Below are 22,711 nucleotides of genomic sequence, written 5' to 3' on the forward strand. Positions count from 1 at the left end.
TGATCTGAGGTAACAAACACAAGCAACATCTCTAAACAGCAGAAATCAACTCTTCATTGCAGGCACCCAGCACAAACTGACAGGGGATTCTCCTCTGTGTATTTCCCCCTCAGATCCAACAATAGTGTTTCCTGGGAAGTTGCCAGATATAAGCTAACAGCATGAATCAATCACGCTTTGAGAGTGACATGTATCACACTGGAGTTTCCACAGCAAGTCATATGGACACATACAGCCATAAAAGCACAGGAACGTATCAGACTGCCATGCTTCTAGCAGAGCTAAACATATTTGGTGGCCAACATTACCTTCGGTCCCTTTACTCTCCCACTAGTCCACATGGAAGGATATGATTGTACGAAGGAAAAGGGAATCCATACTCCATACTTGAAAATATTTCATGATGTTATGTGAGAGGAAAAATAGATTAATATACTACAGTATCTATTCAAGTATAGATCAACAGAAGTATGATCACAGTTTAAATATTTCATGTTTCATATAACAATCTAGAAAGCATTTGGAATCAGAAGGTCAGTTTCTTGACTTAATTTTGAAAGGTTTATATACTATAGCTTCTGGAGAGAAAATACATGATATTTAGAGGTTAATGAAATTTAGTCTGTCATGGATATAATGGATATACTGGATTTGGAGCTGGTCTTAGAGTACACCATGCCTTTAGCTTCCCTTCTGCATCATACACTATGATCCTATTGCTCTTGAAAAAGATTTTCATCACTGAAATTCAGTAGTTTCTACACAAAGAAACTTGATTTGGAGTAGGACCTTTTCCTGAATTGTATTTGTGTGAATCTTAAACATGCAGTTTCTTTGTTTTCTAACCAGCCTGGCTGGGAAGCAGGTCAGTTTGCTACATGTTAGCCATTCAGGTTCTTTCTCTCTTACTCTTATTCTGGAGAGGTATTGGGATTGAACTCAGGGGAGAGAGCTTGCTAGGAAGGCACTTCACCTCTGAGCCATGACAGCCACTGTGTTTTGCTCTGGATATTTTTGAAATAGGACTTCATGTTTTGCCTGAGCTGGCCTGGTCTGAGATCCTTCTATTCTACCCCACTCCTACCCCTTTTGAATTAGGCTTTCAGTCTTTATTTTGACAGGGTACCCTATGCACTTAAGCATTGCTGACCACTTTTACTATCTTGAAATACTATCACCTTCTGTCTTCCATAATAGCATTCTTTAGTGAAGGCCTCTACTCAGAAAGAGTCTACTAAACTCCTTTCCTTCTGTTCCTTTCTTTTCCTCATAAATACGGGCATTCTACCTTCTTCCTTTTGCTTCTTTTTCCTTCTAAAATAGACTCTAAATTTTCTTCCTTGCTCCATTGCTGCCTGGTGGTTGTTTTATTTATTTAAAAATTCCATTTATTTACTCGGTCTCTAATTCAGTTCACCCCTTCCCCACAAGACTTTCTACTTTCAGCCTCTGCCCATTGTGGGCATGTTATTTTTTTATTGTTTTGACATTCATTTTTTAAATAGTACAAATTACTAAGTGTCACTAGTTAAGCTGCTGGAAGAGTAGTTTGCTTTTATTATGGCATTCTCTCCTCTTGTTTCTCTCAACAAAGCCAAGTCACATTCAGTGGAAAGGCACAAGTTTAGGGGGCCAGGTCTTCTCAGACTCAAAACTTAGATTTGAACATGATGAATTATTTGACTGGGTAAGTTACCTAACCTCTCTGTATGTCTGTTTTCTAATCAATTCAATGAGTTTGGCAGCTATGGCTAATATAATTGTTTTGACTATTGATTGGTACATGTAAGGCACTTATCACAGTAATTATGGAGTTTTCATAAATGGTAGCTATTATGATCATTGTTATTGTTCTACTCACATATCTGCATAGGTAGCATATTTACATAGGTAACATTTCTAACCTATATTCATACTTTAGAACCACACAGGACATAATATATCTTCAAATTGCCTTTCTAGGAAAAAAATTCTTTGTTTCTTAAAATTCTACTTGGCAACACTTAAGGTATCTAGACATGGAGATGCCAATGTCTGGGTTTTGGGTGTCCTATAATCCAAAATTTTCTACATTTAGCTTGTCTGGAACCTATGAAGGAAACAATTTCTGCTCTGTACTCTAGAAAATTTTAGGATTTGGACTATAAAATATGAATAGGTTTGATGAATACTAGCAGGTGGTCAAGTTACAGTAAGAGATGCACCCTGTGCAGGACCATTATGGAGCACAAAAACAAAGCACAGCAAAGGAATTAAGGCCCATGAAGGCCACATGTCCTTTGTAAAAGAACAAGGAAGATAGTTGTGTATTTATTTTTCAAATTTAGGTGATGGCTAGATTCTAAATGCAGTTGGTGGTTACTACAGTTGATCTTTGAAATCAACTTGAAGATGAATCTCATGTCCTTGATTTTAGAAGTCTTTCCTTATCTCCTCCATGTGCAGCTTCTTTGGGATCTCATAATATTTTATATGTATGCCTTTCATAACAATTTCAGTAATATTTATTTTTCTTTTTCACATATGAGAGTTTGTCTTTCTTTTAATTCTAGCACATAATCAGTTGGTTTTGTAAGTAAATGAATAAATAAATTAAATCTTGCTTCTCCTCTCAGAACTCTGTAATGTACACTACTTACACTACCTCATACGTTTTTATTAACATTACTTATTTTTAGTATAAGCTACTTGTTCAAATGAACTTTACCTGGTGTTTTGCACATGCATTCACAGTATTTGAATTTAATTGACCCCTTTCATATTCTGTTTCCTTATCTCTGCCCCAATTATAGAACAGCTTTCAGTGAGTTAGTTTGCTATTTTTATTCACAGATGTTATTGAGATGTTATTGTATTTCTGTATTGCTCACTAACGTTTTCTTTTCTTTCCTTGCATCTATCTATCTATCTATCTATCTATCTATCTATCTATCTATCTATCTATCTATCTATCTATCTATCTATCTATCTATCTATATATATATAAATCAATCTATCTACTTATCTGTGTTTGTCTATGTATGTGGTCTCAATATATGTACATATGTGTTTTAGATCCTAGATGTGTTTATATACATACATACACACACACACACACACATATATATATATATACCTTTTAGTTCTAATATCGATATGAGAAAACATGCAACTTTAGTCTTCTGAACCAGAATCTAGCTTATTTTGCTTACCATGAAGAAGTACAGTTTCATTCCTTTCCTTATAGTTACATAATTTCATTCTTTATGGTTAATAATATTCCTGTGATATATAACCTCATTTTCTTGATCCATTCATCAGTTGTGGGACATCTGGGCTGTTTTCATTGTTTGGTTATTGTGAATAATGTTGCATTAAACATGGGTGTGTACTTCTTTTGTATACAGATTTATGTTTTCTTTGAATATATGCCCAAGTGGGATATTACAGATTGCCTAGCTGTTCTAGTTTTTTAAATTTTATTTTATTGTAAAGATGTTGTACAGAAATACAGTTATATGAGTAAGGCAATGAGTACATTATTTGTTGATCATTGTTATCCCTTCCTTTGCTGTTGACTTTTGAGAGATCTCCATACTAATTTTCATGATTGTACTAACTTGTCAGAAAATAATTCCTGACTTTGGGGGTATGTAATTTCAGATTTTCCCATTTAGTAGAATGTTGATTATGTGTTTGTAATATATAGCCTTTATTATATTTAGCTGCATTCTTTCTTTTCCAGTGATGTCTCAGTTTTATTATTAGAGGATATTGAATTTGCCAAAGGCTTTTTCTCCTTCAATTGAGTAATCTTATTCTTGTCTTTGATTCTGTTTATATGTTTATTTATTTATGTTTGTTGAACTAACCACCTTATGTATTTGGAATGAAATCAACTTGATCATGGTATTTATTTTTGATGTGTTTCTTAATTTGGCGTGTAAGTATTTTATGGGGAATATTTACACCTATATCCATCAAAGATACTGTTATATAATTGTCTTTTTTGTTGTATTCTTGTCTCATTTTGGAATGAATGAAATATTAGTTTTATGGAAAGAAGTTGGTACTATTTATTCTCTTTCTACCTCATGGAAAGGTTTGGGTATTGGTATGCTGTATTTAAAAATTGAGTAGAATTTTGGCATTGTCTTTTGTTCATTTGGAGACTATTACTATTTTAATCATTGCTTGTCATATATCTCTTTAAGTAGTTTTTATACTATTGGGTAGGCCAAGTATATCTAGAAATGTACCCATTTCTTTTAAATTTTCCAGTTTTTTTGAATATAGATTTTCACAGTATTCCTTTGAACTCTTATAGATTCTATTGGCACTGGTTGGAATAGTCTCATTTTTCACTTCTATTTTTATTTACCTGTATCTTTCCCCAAAATCTTGTTTTTTTCCCCCCACAGAACTCAGAAAAATTCCATGCATACAGTTAATTACAAATAATAGTTAATCTGTATCTTCAAATCAAGAGTAATTGTTTCAGTTTTTTATTCAAACCAAAGGCATTAGTTCATCCTGTTCAGGTCTAAACTGAGAGATTTATTCAGAAACCTATTTTAATCTTCCATTCTAATCTTAATTCCAAGGAAGTATTATTAAATATGTTCTTGATATATGTCTTGGGAAAGGGGAGAATTATAAACTATGCTGAAATAAGAGCAAAAATTTGGTTACGTGAATTATATAATTACATTCTGCATCTTAGCCCTCCATAAATTTACTGGTTTACAAAATAAAGAACATTGGAGTTATTGAGACAGATATTTACCTGACTTGAAACAGGATGAGTGTGTTTACTTCTATGTAGTTAATACAAAGTAATGAAAACCATAAACCACTTTACCTGAATTTCAAAAGTTGGCCATATTCTTTCTTTGGCTTTGTGGTATGCAGTTTTCTTCATTGATCATACAAAGAATATGGGCAAGGACCACAAGATGATCATTGTGGTTTAGTAAGAACTATTAATTATTTTACTATACTTTTCAGAAAAGTGATGCTGTGTCTGTTGCCAGAAACAAGCCTAAGATATAGCTGGTGACAAAAGTTGTTTTTATGCCTAAATTCTGGGAGTACTTGGAAAGAAAAAAAGAAGTGATTTTCTTCAGTCAGCAAGTACAAAAAAAGTGACACATGCTGTCAAGAGCCAGATCTATAACTGTCCTCTGATCTTTAGATTACTTCACACATGAACTGTACACATACTTCATATAATTCCCATTGAGATGTCTCTGGGTTTCTCCCTCTCTGTGGTAAATCTGATGTAAGGAAGAGGCTTTTTTTTTCTTCAGGAAATAGTAATTGAACTTTCAGAAAACAACAACCGTCTCTTCATTCAAGGCATGGGGAAATATACCCAGATGTCAAATGTCTACTTCAATCAATTCAGCTCATTCCACCCGTAATCATTTGCTTGTTATAGGAGCTTTCTGACTTTCCCATAATGGCTCACTTGGATCAGAACAACATTTTTCAGGGATTTGACAACATGTGCAAACTCTTTTTAAATTAATTTTCAAAGTCTTTGGTGGCTGGTGTCAATTTGGCAACAGCCTTCCTTCATATCTGTAAGGCTCAAGGTCTTGAGATTGGGGGCTTGTTAATGGTAAGCATTTCCTCTCCAATAATTCCCTTTCACCTTCCAGAAGACAGAAGTACTGTGAGCACCAAGAGTTGGAGTTAGAATAGGGAGAGAATGAGTTTGGGATCAGGAGGCTGATTTTTTGACTCGGAAAAGAGCTTTTAACAAGAAGACAAATTGAGAGTAAGAGTAGAATTTAGAATGCATTCATTCAAGGCCTTTTATTAAAGGCTTACAGAAAGAGTATGAAACTTTTCACATGTGAATGTGGAAAAAATGCATCATCTTAACTTATTAAAAAGCATAACACAGCCTCATTATACAAGAAGAATAATTAGCTAAAGTGGAGACAAGATATTGGCTAATGTTTTTAAAATTTCTTTTAAAATAATTTATGCATACAATTGAATAAAAGAAGACAGAAAGCATTTCACAACCTAATTTTTCTCTGTGTAATCCTGAAGGACTCATGGATGATTCTTATTCCCACTGTATTAGATAGAGTAGAATATGAAGAAAGCTAAAGAAGAACACATTTGTTAACCAAAGACTTTGTGGTCTGGTACAACACTCTGACCCAATGTCTCAAAAACTGTATTTGGGATCCCATACTTAATATTAGACATTTGTGGGCCAGAGGAAATCTCCCAAGTAAGATGGTGCTTCAGTTAACAGGGATTTTTCCTTACATTTGGCAGTTGACATTGTCAACAAACTCATTACAGGTACTTTATAAGGTCAGCTAGGTAGGTGGCCATCTGTAAATAAGTTTTTTAAAGTACTTGCTTTTTTTTCAAAAATATGTTAGGATTAAGTATAAAGGTTCATGCATGTTTTGTTTTATAATATATGAGACTAGTATCCAGATACGTTTGTCTATGCATGCGTCAAGAATTGAATTGTGTGATCTAAAACTGAACTTTGTTCAATGTAGCTTTAACAAACTAATTCATTTAGTACAACTTGTAATTCTTTGTGTTAACAAGTATTATAACCAATTTTACATCTAAAGGAAATTATTTCAGAAGTTTCTGTTATCAAAGCAACACTGTTCATGACAGTTAATCTTATTTGTAGCTATGATAAATTCCCTTGAATGTTGTAAAACATTTAAATTAACTGCCTTATTTAGCTGTGCATAAAAAGATGAATGAGAATTTGGTCAGGGGACCTTCTATTAGCCATTTTTTTCTATGTAAAAGACAGATTTTAACAAAATATCTGACTGATGTTGGTGGCCCCAGGGATATCATTTTGCTATTCTGTTGGCTATCTAAAGTAAACATACACAATGGATTTTGCCAAAATGCTTGTTTATTATTATGCAGATTTTATTGCTATATCTTATTTGTTTTTTTGTTTTCTTTGATAAAGATTCAAGGACAAACATGCCTCATGAAATTAGGTTTTATTTTCTTCATATTTGTTAAGTCAAAAGTCCTATTTTTTAATATTGTTTGAAAATAATTAGGTTTTGAGGTTTAAATTCCTTTCTTTACTGGAATTGTTTATAGGGTTTACATTTTTCCAAATAAAAGATAGAGCATCGGTGATAATCTACACTTTAAAACAGCCAAACTAAGTATAGAATTTGATAATTACCCATACATTCTTTAACAATACACCTTCATTTTAGTTGCAAATCTTAAATTCATATTATATGAGATGCTTGGGAATAGTCCTAGTTTCCACATAGATTGACATGACAAGTTTAAAAATTTTTTCCCCTTATTTTGACACAGGGCCTCAAGATGTATTTTGGTCTGTCATAGGATGCCCTACAACTTTTAAGCTTTGCCTCAGATTCCTGAGTTCTAGGATGATAAGTATGTACCTCTAAGCCCAGCTTGAATGGGAAACTTATTACTAATACTATTTTAAAATTTTTTATTGTAAAAATGCTGTACAGAGGGGTTACAGTTATATGAGTAAGGTAATGAATATATTTCTTGTCAAACATTCTTACCCCTTCCTTTGTTTTTATCCTACTATCCCTTCTCTCCCCCACCCACCCCCTTCCAAGATAGTGTCTTGTGAGTATTATTGTTGCAATGGGTCATCCTGTGTTCTAGTTTCAGCATTTTGTTATTCCCCTTCCCCTCCCTAAATTAGATAACTGTATATACAAGATGCAGGGGCCCCAAATCAAATACAACAAAGGATATACTATAGGGGGAAGAACATACAAAAGAAACAAAAAATCACATAGTACATTAAAAACAGCAACAACACAGAAAAACCTCTTGTATCCATATCTTGGGTTCATTTCGAATAGCATCATCTTATATGGTCATCTGTACATAACTTTTGAGATTTTTGGTGCATCTGATAAGATCAACTTAGACATATACTAGTTATTCTAAATAAGGGAAACCATGGGACCTATATTTCTTTGGGTCTGGCTTACTTCACTTAATATGATTTTTTCCAAGTCTTTCCATTTCCTAACAATTCGGCAGTGTCATTCTATCTGATGGAGGCATAGAATTCATATATATATATATATATATATATATATAATTCATACATATATCATATATATGTACACACACACACACACACACACATATATAAAATTCACACACACATATCACCTTTTCTTGATCCATTCATCTGCTGAGGGGCATCTGGGTTGGTTCCATATCTTAGCTGTGGTGAATAATGCTGCTATAAACATAGTTGTGCTGGTAGATTTAGTATGGTTTTGTTTGTGATCATTGGGGTAAATGCCCAGAAGTGGGATTGTTGGATCATAGGGAAGCTCTATGTGTAGTCTTTTGAGGAACCTCCATACTGCTTTCCAGAGTGGTTGAACAAGTTTACATTCCCACCAACAATGCAGTAGGGTTCCCTTTTGGCCACATCCCCTTCAGCATCTGTTGTTATTAGATTTGTTTGTTTGTTTTTTAGATTTCTTGATTATAGCCAAGGTGAGGTGAAATCTCGATGTTGTTTTGATTTATATTTTTTTTTATGGCCAGAGAAGAGCATTTCTTTATGTGTCTATTAGCCATTCTTATTCTTCTTCAGAGAAATCTCTCTTTAAGTCTTTAGCCTATTTATTAATGGGGCAGTTATTTCTTTGAGGATTTGTTTTTGGGGGATTTAATTTTTTGAGTTCTAAGTATATTTTAGATATGAGGCCCTTGTCTGTTATATGGCTAGTGAAGATCTTCTCCCAGTCCATTGGCTTTCTATTCATCTTTCTAGCTATGTTCTTTGCTGTGAAAAAGCTCTTTAGTTGCAATTCCGTTTGCCAAACTTGCTTTGATTGGTTGTGTTTCTGGGTCTTTATTAAGGAAATTTCAGCTTGTGCTGAGGAACCCTAGAGTTTTCCCTCTCCCTTCTTGTAATATTTTCAGGATGTCTGCTTTGACTTCGAGGTCTTTGATCCATGTAGAGTTGATTCTGGTGCAGGGTGATATATAAGGATCTAACTTTAATTTTGCACAGGTGTTTAACCAATTTTGCCAGCACCATTTACTGAAAAGACTGTCTTTCTTCCATTCTATTTTTTTAGCTCTGTTATTGAAGATTAGGTGGCTATAGGTCTGTGGGTTCATTTCTGGGTCTTCAGTTCTATTCCATTGATCCTCATGTCTGTGCTTGTGCCAGTATCAAGCTGTTTTGAGTTCTATGGTTTTGTAGTAGAATTTGAAGTTTTGTATTGATATTCCTCCAGCACTGTTATTCTGCTAAGGTCTGTTAGGGATTGTTTTTGTTATTTGGGGTCTTTTATTGTTCCTTATGAAGTTTTGGGTTGTTTCTGCTATTTCATTGAAGAATGAAGTTGGGATATTGATGATATGGTATTGCATTGAATTTGTACATAGCCTTTGGCAGTATTGCCATTTTCACAATGTTGATCCTCCCAATCCAGGAACATGAGAGATTTTTCCACTTCCCTAGTTCTTCTTTAAATTCCTTTTTCAGGCTTTAAAAATTTTCATCATAGAGGTACTTCATTTCCTTAGTTAATTCCTAGTTATTTTATTTTTCATTATTTACTGGTTTCCCACCTTTATAATTTTCTACCAAATATTTCATTTAAAGAAAAAAATACAAAAGAAATTTTTATCAGTAGCAAATATACAGAAGAGAGATTTGGGACAGTATAAATTTGTGCTCTGAGATGACTGTGTATATAAAAAATGGTACACACACACAGGGACTACATCACTTGATTTTTAACACTAAAAAATTAGTTAAATTATACTGGATTCTAGAAACTCACATACAGTGAGACAAAGAGGGTCATTTCTTTTCTTTTTTCTTTTCTTTTTTTTTATTGTGAAAATGTCATACAGAGGGGTTACAATTACATGGGCGAGATAATGAGTACATTTCTTATCAAGCATTGTAGCCTCCTTTGTTTCCCCTTCCCATCCCTTCCCATCCCTGCCCCCCACCCCACCATGCCACAGTTATAAAGTTCGTTTTTCGACATAACAAAACAAACTCTTTTTTTTTTTTTTTTTTGTCAGTCCTGGGGCTTGAACTCTGGGCCTGTGTACTGTCCCTCAGCTCTTCAGCTCAAGGCTAGTGCTCTACCACTTGACCCACAGCACCACTTCTGGATTTTTCTACTTATGAGATGCTGAAGAATCAAACCCGGGCCTCATGCATGCAAGGCAAGCACTCTACCACTGAGCCACCTTCCCAGCCGAAGAGGGTCATTTTAAGAGAGATTCATAATGGTGCAATTCCTAAGCACCACTTCATATTTTTATAAAATAATATATACATATTGAAATAAACTCTTAAGATATGGAAATTAAGCAGTTAAATTTTTTCTGATGGTTCTGTAATTTTTACCTTATATAGAGTGTATTAATGTGTGTATATTTGGGAGAATGGGAGGAGGACACAGAACTTGAGGGAAATGGGGTGAAAAAGTACAGCAGTGGGGCACATTGGACATTGACAAAAATAAACTATACAAATTTGGGGTGGTGATGGGAGGGAGGGACTGAGAGAGAATGAGAGAATAATTGACACTGTATGAAAGGAAATTTACTTATTACATGTAAATGTACTTATTACATGTACATCTTCTCTATAAAAACAATAAAGTAAATTAAAAAAAGTAGTTTAAGCAACTTTTGTTTGCACTATGTCTTGAACCGATGGCATGTGTTGGAGAAAAAATTTTCTGGGGGCTGAGAAGTTGGCTCAGTGGTAGAGCGCTTGTCTTGCATGCATGAGGCCCTGGGTTCAATTCCTCAGCACCACATAAGCAAAAAGAAAAAAGCCGGAAGTGGCACTGTGGCTCAAGTGGTAGAGTAGTTAGCCTTGAGCTGAAGAGCTGAGGAACAGCACCCAGGCCCAGAGTTCAGGCCCCACGACCAGACCCCCCCAAAAAAATAAAAAGAAAGAAGAAAAAATTTTCTGATTTTTGAAGAAATCACCATCTGACATTAAAAGTTAACAAATATAAGAAGCATAATAGACAGATAAATAGAATTGATGTCATCAAATGGTTAAATATTGACCATTTAAACAAACAAGGCAAACACAAAATTATAAAGGACACAGAAAGGGGATGAGAATATTTTTCTGTGGAACTTGGCAAAGTTTCACAGAGACTACCGGAGCAATGATCTCTGTGAGCTTTCCCGTTTCTTCTCAACTAGATTCATTCTATTTTGTTAGCAGAACCACTTTGCTTTTTTAACTTTACAACACCTTGTAGTGCTTTTTATCATTTAGTTTTAATGAAAAGATGCGTGGTCTTGCTCATTATTCTTTCAGAAAAAATTTAGAATTATTTTTCTCAGTTTTTATCATTAGCCTACTTCTCAAAAAGAAATCTCAATGACATTTTGTAGGGAATAGATTGTTATAAGTTGGTTATTTTTAAAAAGTTACCTCTTCTTACAACACTTATTAACAGCAATTAGTTTAATAAGGGGCTTTCATTCTGACATTATCCATCTCTGCATACCAAGTACCAGAGTCATCTCCTCTGTCCATGGCTTCCTCCTTACCCTTCCTGAACTTCCATTGTCATACCTTCGTACATGTACATGTAGTATTGTGAACATAGTCACGTTACCCTCTCCTTTCGCCCTCCGTTTTCACACTAGTAACCTCACCCTCGACAGAAAAGTTTTCTTGTCATTCATTTTATTGAAAATGTATGTTAATTATGAAAAGGATGGCATTTCATATGTGAATGTGTAAAATATTCTTATTTTCTCTAAGCTTCTTACCATCTATAGAATCAATACATATCTCTCTACAAAATTTATAAAATTATATTTTCTTGCTTAGTTTTTATTATGAACATATGTAAGTATTTCATAAAGCGTTAAATTTGTTTTATCTCACATATTAGAATTGTTAATAAAGAACTACTTTTATTTTTTGTATGGGTGTGCTGGTGCTGGGGCCTGGGCACTGTCCCTGAGCTTTTATGCTCAAGGCTAACACTCTACCACTTTTAGCTACAGTTCCATTTCTGGTTTTTTGGTAGTTAATTTAAGATGGAAGTCTCATAGACTTTCTGTCTTTGCTGGCTTTGAATTATGATCCTCAGATCTCAGCCTCCTGAGCAACTAAGGTTATAGGCATGAGCCAACTGTGTTCAGCTTGAAACTATCATGCATTTTAAAGATATTTACCTTATATTTGGCCACTATTGTGGGAATTCTCTTACCAATTATAACAGAATTTCAGCTTTTATAGATTTTGAGCTATAATAGTTTTTGCTCTATTTATAATAGGTATAGAAGAGTACCAATTTTAAATAATGATTAAAATGTATAATTTCTTTTAAGATGTATGTCTCCTGTGGTTTATAACATTGGTTATATAATCCTTGAACAATATTAAATAAATTATTATTATTTCTTTTAGAAATACATTGGAAGTTACATTTTTTGGCAAGAGTATACAACACAGCTATTTTATATTTCAGGTTGAGTATAATTTGACTAAGCTTAAACTGAGAATATACGTCTTCAAATCTTAAGTGTATATATGATGAATCTATATATAATAACTTTTATTTTCAGGCCAGGAGCTCAGAAAGGATCAACATGTAAGGGCCAATTTTGTCATTAACTGAGCTACAGAAAGCCTCTATAGAAAATAAAGGTAATTTATTTGGTTCAAAAGAAAAAAAAAAGAGGAGGTGAGGAAGATAATGATTGCATTTCATTGCAGTTTAAAATACCTATGGTCACTCATAGATAAGTTTAACAAAGAATAGGAAGGAATGCTTAGAGTTCAATAGGATTGGGGCTACAGACAGAATAACTGTGAAAATGGTGACAAATTCAGTAAAAAAAAATAAATTTAGAGGTAGAATCCTTGGTAATACCAGAGAAAAAATTGGAGAACAAGAGTAAGCACAAATTAGCAAGAACAGATGGTTTAAGACATGAGAAGAAAGTAAGAGAGAATATGATCATAATAACCATAGGCTTGGGGAATTTCAAGAAAAGTGCACCTTAGTATAATGTGATATTTATTTCTTGTTTAAAAACGTTCTTTGTAAATTCAGAAGACCAGAAAAAGTTTCTAACATGGTAATAACTCTCCATCCAATCAACAGTGAACATACTTCACACTGTAGTAAATGCTAAATTTTTCCATAAAGTCAAAAGCTATAGAGAATATAGCTTCTGAAGCATCTAATTACAACTTAGAAGTTCCCTTCATCGGCCTGTAGGGTAATTTTGTATATTGCCAAGAAAATCTTGCACCATAAATTCTAAAATCCTCCGCCTTCTTGGGTTCTGGTGTAGGATCTACAAATGAGAAATAATCAAGTGAAATTGGAAAAAAGGAGGGAAGTCTTACAGTTAGTACCTATAGAAAATTGCAGTCATATGTGTAAGGGTAAATGTCAACAAAATGTTTTCAAATGAAGAAGAAATAACACAAAAATGTAAAATGTTCAGAGTATATATTTTTTTCTTTTTTTAGGGTAGTGGTGGTACTGGGGTTTGGACTCAAGATTCCTGCTTGCTAAAGCATTGTGCACACAACCATATAAAATGATGTAAGCTGGGTACTCATACCTGTAATCCTAGTTACTCAGGAGGCTGAGAGCTGAGAATCTCAACTTGAAGCCAGCACGGGCAGGAAAGTCTTTGAGACTCTTGTCTCCAGTTAACCACCAGAAAACTGGAAGTGGCTCTATGGCTCAAAGTGGTTGTGCACTAGCCTTGAGTGAAAAAGCTCAGAGACAGAGCACAGGCCCTGATTAAAAAAAAAAAAAAGCTGAGCACTCTCCCTTATGTATGCCAAAAATTGTACATAAGTCAAATAGTTAAATGTAAAACAGAAAATAAAAAAGTGAGAAGACATCTAAATGAAAATTTTAATAGTGAGCTTAGATTGTTTAAGCATAAGCAAGATGAGTTATGTTTACTAATTTCTTTGTTGCAAATATTGTATCTTCATAGAAAACTTTAATTCATCCCCATGACAGTGCTACAGAATAGTAATGTTATTAAACTTATTTTCCAAAAGTAAACCAACCTAGGGAGAAATTAAACTTTCCCATCAGCATGTAGTAGGTTTTGGCTGAAATATGAGGGTAACTGCAGGAATCTGACCTGATATAGTTCCATAACTTTAAAACCTTTAGACTACATGACAAGGGATAGCTAATTTATATATGTGGAAACATTGTACATTTACAATAAAACATGGCACTTTCACATAGGTAGGAGATTGGCGAAAACACCATTAGTAAAATGACTATTCTATGAAGTAGAAACTCAAATGATCAATGACCATTCAGAAACACATTTATTTCCTGTATAGAAACAATTTTGGTACCTTTCACCAAACTCTCTTAAAAGCTCCCTCCAAAGCCTTTGAAGAAATGTTTAAACAACATATATTTAACTGAACCATCCATCCAGGAGTAGACATCTGTTGCAAATAAAACTAACCAAACTCCTTCATCCCCTAGTTTATATATTTAAATTGGGAGTCAATCTCACCACATGGATCATCTCGTAATGAAACCAGATAATGGAAAAGGCCCTGTGCCACCAAGCAGACTGGGAAGCAAGGAAACTAGTTACAGAAAACAGAGTAGCACATTTGTCGAACCATGTAGAGTTAGAAAGTTGTAAAGAACATTTTTAGTCTTCCTGTGGGCTTTTCAGGCCCTGCTTCTGCTTTAGATTTGCTTGAGATGGTTCTCTGCTCATATCTGTCTACTCTCCGGCTTTTGTATAGTTTTCTGTTACCTGCTAACAAAGGCACTGCTTACAATACCCTCCTACTAATGAATAAAATAATAATAAAACTTAGGAAGCTATTAAAATAAGCTGAGATGAAAATATATAAAACTATTTTGACAATTTAAAAGCTAATAATAATTTTTCATTTGGGAAAGATGATGGGATACAGGCTAGGGTGGTGACAGTGCCCAGCCAATAACATTTCTGGGAGACCATGTGGTGATGTTTACAGCACTCAAAATAAATGTAGCCATGTAGTTACTGGCCACACTATGGCATTTTAGTTAATGGTAGATTGAGGATTACAGTGGTGGTCTCTTGAGATTATAATGCAGCTAAAAAAAAAAACATCTCACATTGTCTATTGTGTATCCATTGTAATGTCGGAGCACAACAACACATTGCTCCTCTGTTTGTGGTGATACTGCTGTAAACAAACCTACTTGCAATGCTAATTTTTATAAAAGTATAGCAACCACATATTTCTCTATTTACTTTGGTTTCTGATTACATTAAGAAGCCCAATGAGTGATTGATCTATTACTTCTAGCTTTATGTGAGTACACACTTGTGACGTTCACACAATGTTGACATCACCTAATGGAGGATTTCCCAGAACATATTCTTATTGTTAAGTGATATGTAGCTGTAATTTGACAACTAAGATTTTTAATTTTTTAAATGACTAGAAACTAATCCTGAGCTTAAAATGGAAAGAATGGAAAACAATCTAAATGATTAAAACTAGGCAACTGGTTAAAGAACGACAGGACATTTTATGGAATAGACTTCTATAGAGTCTTTTTAAAAAGGCTTTGAGATAGGGGGCCCAAATCCAGTGCCTACACAAATCATTCAGTAAACTCAGTAACTGAGAAGTGAAGACCATCACCAATATAATCGAAGGGACAGCCAGCTATTTTTTGTTGCCATCTTTTTGTCCCTTAAAGATGCACTTTGACCTTTTCACTTTCTAAGAGATAGAAGTTCATTTTGATTTTAAATGTGAACACTTTTGAATTATATTTATTATACAATACAACAAAAACAAATCAAAACTGTGTGGTGAATTCATGAGATGTTGATAACTTACAGTTTTTGCTTTAGGAAAATATTTAATTCTGTAATTGTGTGTTCGGCATGTTAAGGTGAAGTGAGTGCCCATGGCACTATTATTCTAACATCCACAAATAAGCAATAATGACATAAAAGTATGGATAAATAAGAGTAATGAATATTGAAAAGAAAATTAGTGTTTATAGGTGATATAACAAAATAATTCTGTCTCTCAGAGGTAATCTGGAGGGTATAGTAGGTTAATAGGACAAAGATATATATTCAATAAAGCTAAACAAGTTCTATTTATTTAGAAAAAGGGAAACAATCTGTAAAATGATGAATGGGTTAAATATCTTCTGCATATTCCTACAATGAAATATATATTCTATAGTTAGAATAGGACATAGATGTTTGACAAATAATTAAATGGAATAAATATATCTTAAAATAAAAAATAGCTTCCAAAATATTATATCATAGCACTTCTGTTTTTAAATGTCCATGTATGCAATGTACATATATGTCCACATAGATATATACATAAAGCTTTAAATTGCCTATGGGACTTAAATTTTCTTCTGTATTTTTTGATTTATTATTAATTATGAGTGTAAATTCCTTTTGTATTTTTAGAACTTAGTATTTCATTTTTAAATTGTGAATTCCAATCTTTAAAAGTAACAACTGGATTTAATAGAATAGACAAAATTTTACTAAAGCATCAGTCTCCTACCTATTTCTTAAGCCACAGTAAATCAAATCATAGAATAACTTTTTAAAGGAAGGGGCGCTCAGGAGTGTCAGATAACCCAGGGAAGTCAACGAAGATAAGTAGAGAGGACTGCTTGTGGGATTTGGTAATTAGGAGGTCATTCATTTGACCCTACAACTTCACATTAGGAAGGGGAAAGATTGTTTTGTTCCTATAATCAAAGAGAGGTCATTTTCCCTTGTCTAAAGCAATTTGTTCAGTTTTTATACTGCTTGATAATGTTAAGAAAGGTTGATGGGAATTGTTTCTGTTCTTCAGCTTACATCAAACACAATATGCATCTAATCAAACATTGAATTGAATTAATCTTAACAACTCATTTTTAAGTCATATTGATCATTGGCTTGCTCATATGTGGATAAGACTTCATAACCCTCCCCCCTCAGTTAAATGTTTTACAATGTTCATTGATGCACTCATTTCTTCATTTGGCAAATATGTATCTTCTACAAGCCTGACATTTTTTCAGTGTTCTGATGTTACAGGTGAGGACAAAACAGACAGTACACATGTTGAGGGTTTCAATTTTAGTTGAGAAGGATATATAAGAAACTACAACAAAATGGTCAAAAAATTAAACGCACATTCTACACAATTAAGAAAATTGAGGGAAGGACTGGGGTTGGGAAGGAAGGGGAGAATAATGATTATTGTATTCATGTACTACTATGTTGAATGGCAACTCCTTTATACAACTATTTAAATATAAAAAACCTTAAAAAATAAAACTTAAAAAATGTGTTTTAAAAAAAGTGGGCCAAAGTATGACTACATGGACAGCTGGGTAAGAGGCCTGCCATGCATGACACAGCCCCAGGTCTTGAAATCATGAAATGAGGACTATGAGCCAGGCTGAGTCTGTGCTTGACCCTTACTCACTTCTACTGTGATGGTGACAAAATTTCTCAAATACTTCTTTAGATGAAAGAAAAGGTTAAAATATTGTTCTGCAGTATTATCTTATAATTAAACATAGAAACTGAACTAGAATTTATTGTAGATGTACAGAATAAACATGTAAACTAAATAAAATCTATAACTGAAAAAAAAAATGTGTTTTATACTGAAACAAGGACACAGCATGCACCAATGATACATACAAGACAGTATATTGGAACTCAACTTTACAACTTCAGGTGTGGGGGGGTGATGGGGAGGACATAGGGGCGGGATAGTGGGAGAGTAACAAGGGAAAGGGTCACAATACTTGGCAAGAAATGTACTCATTGCATGACTCATGCAACTGCAACCCTTCTATACAGCATCTTTACAATAAATAAAATAAACGTGTCTTAGTAAACCATCTTAATTTCTAATGTGTTTCTGAGTTATAATTGCATGCTTTGTTTTGCAATTTGTGTGCTTTTTGTGGTATTGTGCCCTCAATATCTTATGCAAGTATAGTATGAGTGATTACTGAATAAACGGTTTTATAATAGCAAAAAACTACACGGTTGGGCTAATGGCAAACATGAATAGTCATGAAAGACTGTGTTGTGGGGTGGAAAGATGTTGAAATGTTAAACACAGAAATTGGGATATGTCACCCCGACAAGGAACTTTGAACCAAAGTGTACAAGAGTTGAAGGAACAGGTTCTTAATGGGGTGGGGGACCTAGAGAAGAAGGTAAAGTGCATGGCATTGTGGACTTTGTGGACCTTGGTGAATATTTCAGTGTTTTCCTAGACATTATGAGCTCTTGAGTGCAAAAGGTTGGTACCTTTGACCTAAGTTTAAACAGACTCCATCTTACTACATTGTTGAGAATAGACTCTATAGGAGAGCAAAGGACCTTCCAGATCCATTTTCCACTCTTCTCATTTTTCTCTGACATTCGGGGCTGCATCCCAGAGTCTGCCTTGTTTTCTGCTTCCAAATTGATGTAGACAATGGTGGGTAGTTGACAGAGAGAGAGAGAGAGAGAGAGAGAGAGAGAGAGAGAGAGAGAGAGAGAGACTGATTTTCAGGTACTTCTCACCTCTTCTGTCTTTCCTGCCAAGGCTTGGCTTGGTAGTATCTACTTTCAGTTATATTCCATGGCATTAAAAAATTTAAACAACGAGCACAGATTTCTAAAGACAATGCTGCTTCATGTTTGTTTGTGTTTAAGTCCAGTTCCTCTGGCTATTGTTTAATCAGATTTGAAAATGCACTCTAAGGCCGCCATCCCTCCATTTATTTGTTTTACAGAGCTGCACTTCGATGGCGATGTATCAGGTCCTGTTCGGCTGGCGGTCGCTTGGCTAGTCATCCTTGTGGTGATCACGTTCTTCATGGTGGCAGAGGAAAGCCAGCACGCCTGTCTTGCCATTTTGGGAGGTCCTCACAGCAGTGCGCTGTGGCACGTTGCCCACGTTTTTTGCCCATAATAAAAATGTATGCAAATAATAAGAACCAGCTGCTCTTTCCTACGCTGCCCTAGTGCAGTATGTAGCCTATAACTCTTGCTCAGGGACCTTCTGTACCATACTAAAATTTGGAAAAAGTCTCTTTTGGAGGATTCAGTTAAGTATGTTCTTTTCCTTTTGTCTAAGAGTGGAGGACTTCATTTGCACGGTTGGGACAAGCTTCTCTATGGCCCGAGTTTACTGGTGGCTTTAAGTAAGACCAGGTCCACAGCTAACCTCACTTTTCCCCATCTGGGCTCAGTTATCATTCAGGTTCTTTTTTTTTTCAAATTGGTTTTCCCATTCCTGGTCTGCGGCTGACTTCCCTCTGGGAGGCTGGCGATGCCGCCCAGTGACTGGAAGGAGAGCTTGATTAAAGATCACAGCTAATGACATTTGGGATGGACACGACATCGTTACGCTTTCATGTCTTGCTCTTTTTCTTCTAATACTTTCTTATTAGTTAAAGCCTTAAATAATGCATGTGAGTTTCTTGGAAATGTTAAAGTATTTCTTTTTATCTGCTATACTTTAATGCCACATTGTGTGTAGGCTAGTGACCCAGAAAAGCCATTTGCCGATAGACGGTATGTAATTTAGTCAAACTGGTTTGATTACATTACTGGGTATGATTTAGGCCCATAGAAGAGTCAACCGGCAATTTGATTGAAGCCACACTCTGCCTTGTCATTCAAAGACCAGAACAGAAGCCTTAATTAGTCTGGTTGATTGAGCAAAGTCCAATTTTAGTTAGTTACCAGGAAGACTGTAACACAAGAGTCAATAAGAACTTGAACATTTTTTAAAAGGAGAACAACGAGGAGAGCAATTTGGACATTTCCTCTCTTATTTTATCAATTGGTCTTGCAGTGACACAATCTCCATTTTTTATTCAGTCATAGCAACTGGCACTGAACAATTTTTTAAATGATCAAACTGGATCCTAGTCTGCTCACTCTAGCTAGAGGGCATACAATGCAGAAAAGGGCTTGAACCTTTCAGATTTGGTGTTTGGAGATTGTGCAAATAGTAGTAGGCAACTGAAATGAGGATTGGCTAAATCAGAGTTCATTTTAGTACTATCCTTGTGACAATAATCTTTACTCTAAATATATTTTTGAAAGGATTGAAATGAAATGGAAAAAATTCCTTGCTGAAATAAAATAATCTGTGCAGTGATATTCATTTTACAATGAGAAGAAATTGAATAGACAGTCTTCTAACAAAATTCATTACTCTGTGTGATTTCCTTCTTATATTATTACTAAGTAGCTTCTGTCTCCTTGAGCTTTTTAGGAATATACTTTTCCAGCTTGATATAGACAACTGTGTTTTGGGATTTACTCATTTAAATTCAGTTTGGAGATGCTGTTGAAGTGTGATCTTTTGTTAGTCAATTATTCAGGATATACATAATATTGTGCTTATGATAGTGAAGAAGAAAAACTTTATCCACTGTTAGTTTTATTATGAAGGCCTACATCTATAGGATTTCTTGTTCACCTTGTTTTTTGATGGAGGGTGAAAACAGGTGGATACAGAAACATAATTACCTTCATGTTAACTTTTTCCTGATAATTTCTATTTTGTTAGATAAATATCCGCTTATTTTTCTTCTAGATAGAAGAAAAGGAAATATCAGACATTAGCTTCTCATATTGCCAGGACATTGTCAGCATTTGCTGTTCCACAAACCTTTATTTAATTTGTTTATATTGTATGCTTGTTTATGAGATATTTTGGTATATAGTATAAGTGAGCCCAACCTTGAATGCAGAAGATTTATGTTGTGACAATGGTATACTAACTTTTGGTTTCATGATTCAGTCTAATCATTTCTCTTATTTGCCTCTAAAGGATCAATATAAAGGAGTTACTTTCTTAAAGAGCTCATTAAAATCAACTTCATTTTATTCTAAACTTGAGCTTGATGGAACCCAGTACCTTACACCTTATTCAATCAGGAAAGCACAGCAAAAACACACCTTTTAGAACAAGAGATATCCCAGAAATATTTGCAATCATGGCTCTGCTTTAAAATTTATGATTCCATGGTTTTCTATCAGAGCTAAAGTCAGAAAACATATTACATTATACTGATACAGCTAAGTAACTGTTAACTGTTGACAGAAATTGTCTAAAAATGGATACTGTAACAGAGATTTCAGAAATGGGCCTTTGGCGACCAAATATGGGAAGAGTCAGTATCTTTTCATTTATCTTGCTGTTTTCTGAACATCGATAATGTGGAATTTTGTCAAATCAAATTAGAAAATGCTTGAGAGTTTTCATATTATCTAGTTTGACTAGCTACTGAGCTTTTCATAGATGAGAACAAAAGGACTTTTCCTTGTCTTGGAAATTTTCTTGAATATTATTCGGGAGTATTTTTATATATTTAATGAAACCCTAAACTAGAAATATTCAGAAATCCTAGTTTCTCTCAGCTTATTCTGGGAGCATATATAGCTAGATGATGATTTTTTTCTTCTCAATCGGTGTTAAAGCAGTCATGAAAATTGAGTCAATCATAAAAACCTAAAAGGAAAAATGGAAATGTTTCATTTTTTTAAATGAAATGTTCATTTACCTAGATATCTGACAGTGAGGAAATTTCAAACAGTTCCAATGCTTTATAATGCAAGGAGTCTCTCCCACAAATTAATTTAGTATCTTACTGTTTTTCTCCGTGGCAACCTTGAATGAGATTTATCTTGAGCCCACAAATATACTCACCATGGCGGCACTGGCATTCCTCATACTTTGTTTTGTTTTGTTTTGTTTCTTTTGTTTTTGTGTCGGTCGTGGGGCCTGGGTGCTGTCCCTCAGCTCTTCAGCTCAAGGCTAGTGCACTACCACTTGAGCCACGGTACCACTTCTGGCTTTTTCTGCTTATGTGGTGCTGAGGAATGGAACCCAGGGCCTCATGTATGCAAGGCAAGCGCTCTATCACTGAGCCACCTTCCCAGCTCACTAGACTTCTTAATCATGATTTCAGCTATCTCTTATTCTTCTTGGTGCCTACTAACCTCTTATTTTTCAAGTCTATTACAGATATTCTCTGTAAGTATTTTAGGATACTTACCTAGATTTTGATATCATTACTAATATTTTCCTTTTATGTAAAGTTTACCTATCATGAAATACGCAATCATAAGTATAGTTTTTGACAAATGTATACACCTATATAATCCAAAACCTTGTCCAGCTGCTGAGTATTCCCAGAAGCAAGAAAGTCCCCTTGTGACACTTTTCAGTCTGTCTTTGCTCTCAACGACTGATCCTTCTGGAATTTTAGTGTTCCATTCAAGAATCTCTCTCACATGAATGGAATCACACGGAACATTCTCTTTCGTGCATGAATCAGTTCATATTTGGTACACCAATAATCTGTTTTAGTGCTAAGAGTGCAGAATTTATCCATCGCTTATTCAATATTTTTGTTGCTGTGTAGCAGTTGTAGTTTTTGCTTTTGGATATTGTTATTCTATTTCTCAATTATTTTGTGAGCTTATGTATTCATTTATAAAGCTTAGGTTTAGAAGTCAACAGGAGCCTGATAAACAGAGACATAAGTAATGATTACTATACATGGCTCAAAGAACCAGAAGATTATTGTTAAAAATGGTCAATAATCCTTGATATTTCCGAGAGACTGAGAGAGATGAAAACTCAAACAGAACAAAACAAAATACCTCCAAAACCTCC

The sequence above is a fragment of the Dipodomys spectabilis genome, unplaced genomic scaffold, assembly GCF_019054845.1.
Source record: "Dipodomys spectabilis isolate Male_0828 unplaced genomic scaffold, ASM1905484v1 ptg000138l, whole genome shotgun sequence".
NCBI classification, from domain to species: Eukaryota; Metazoa; Chordata; class Mammalia; order Rodentia; family Heteromyidae; genus Dipodomys; species Dipodomys spectabilis.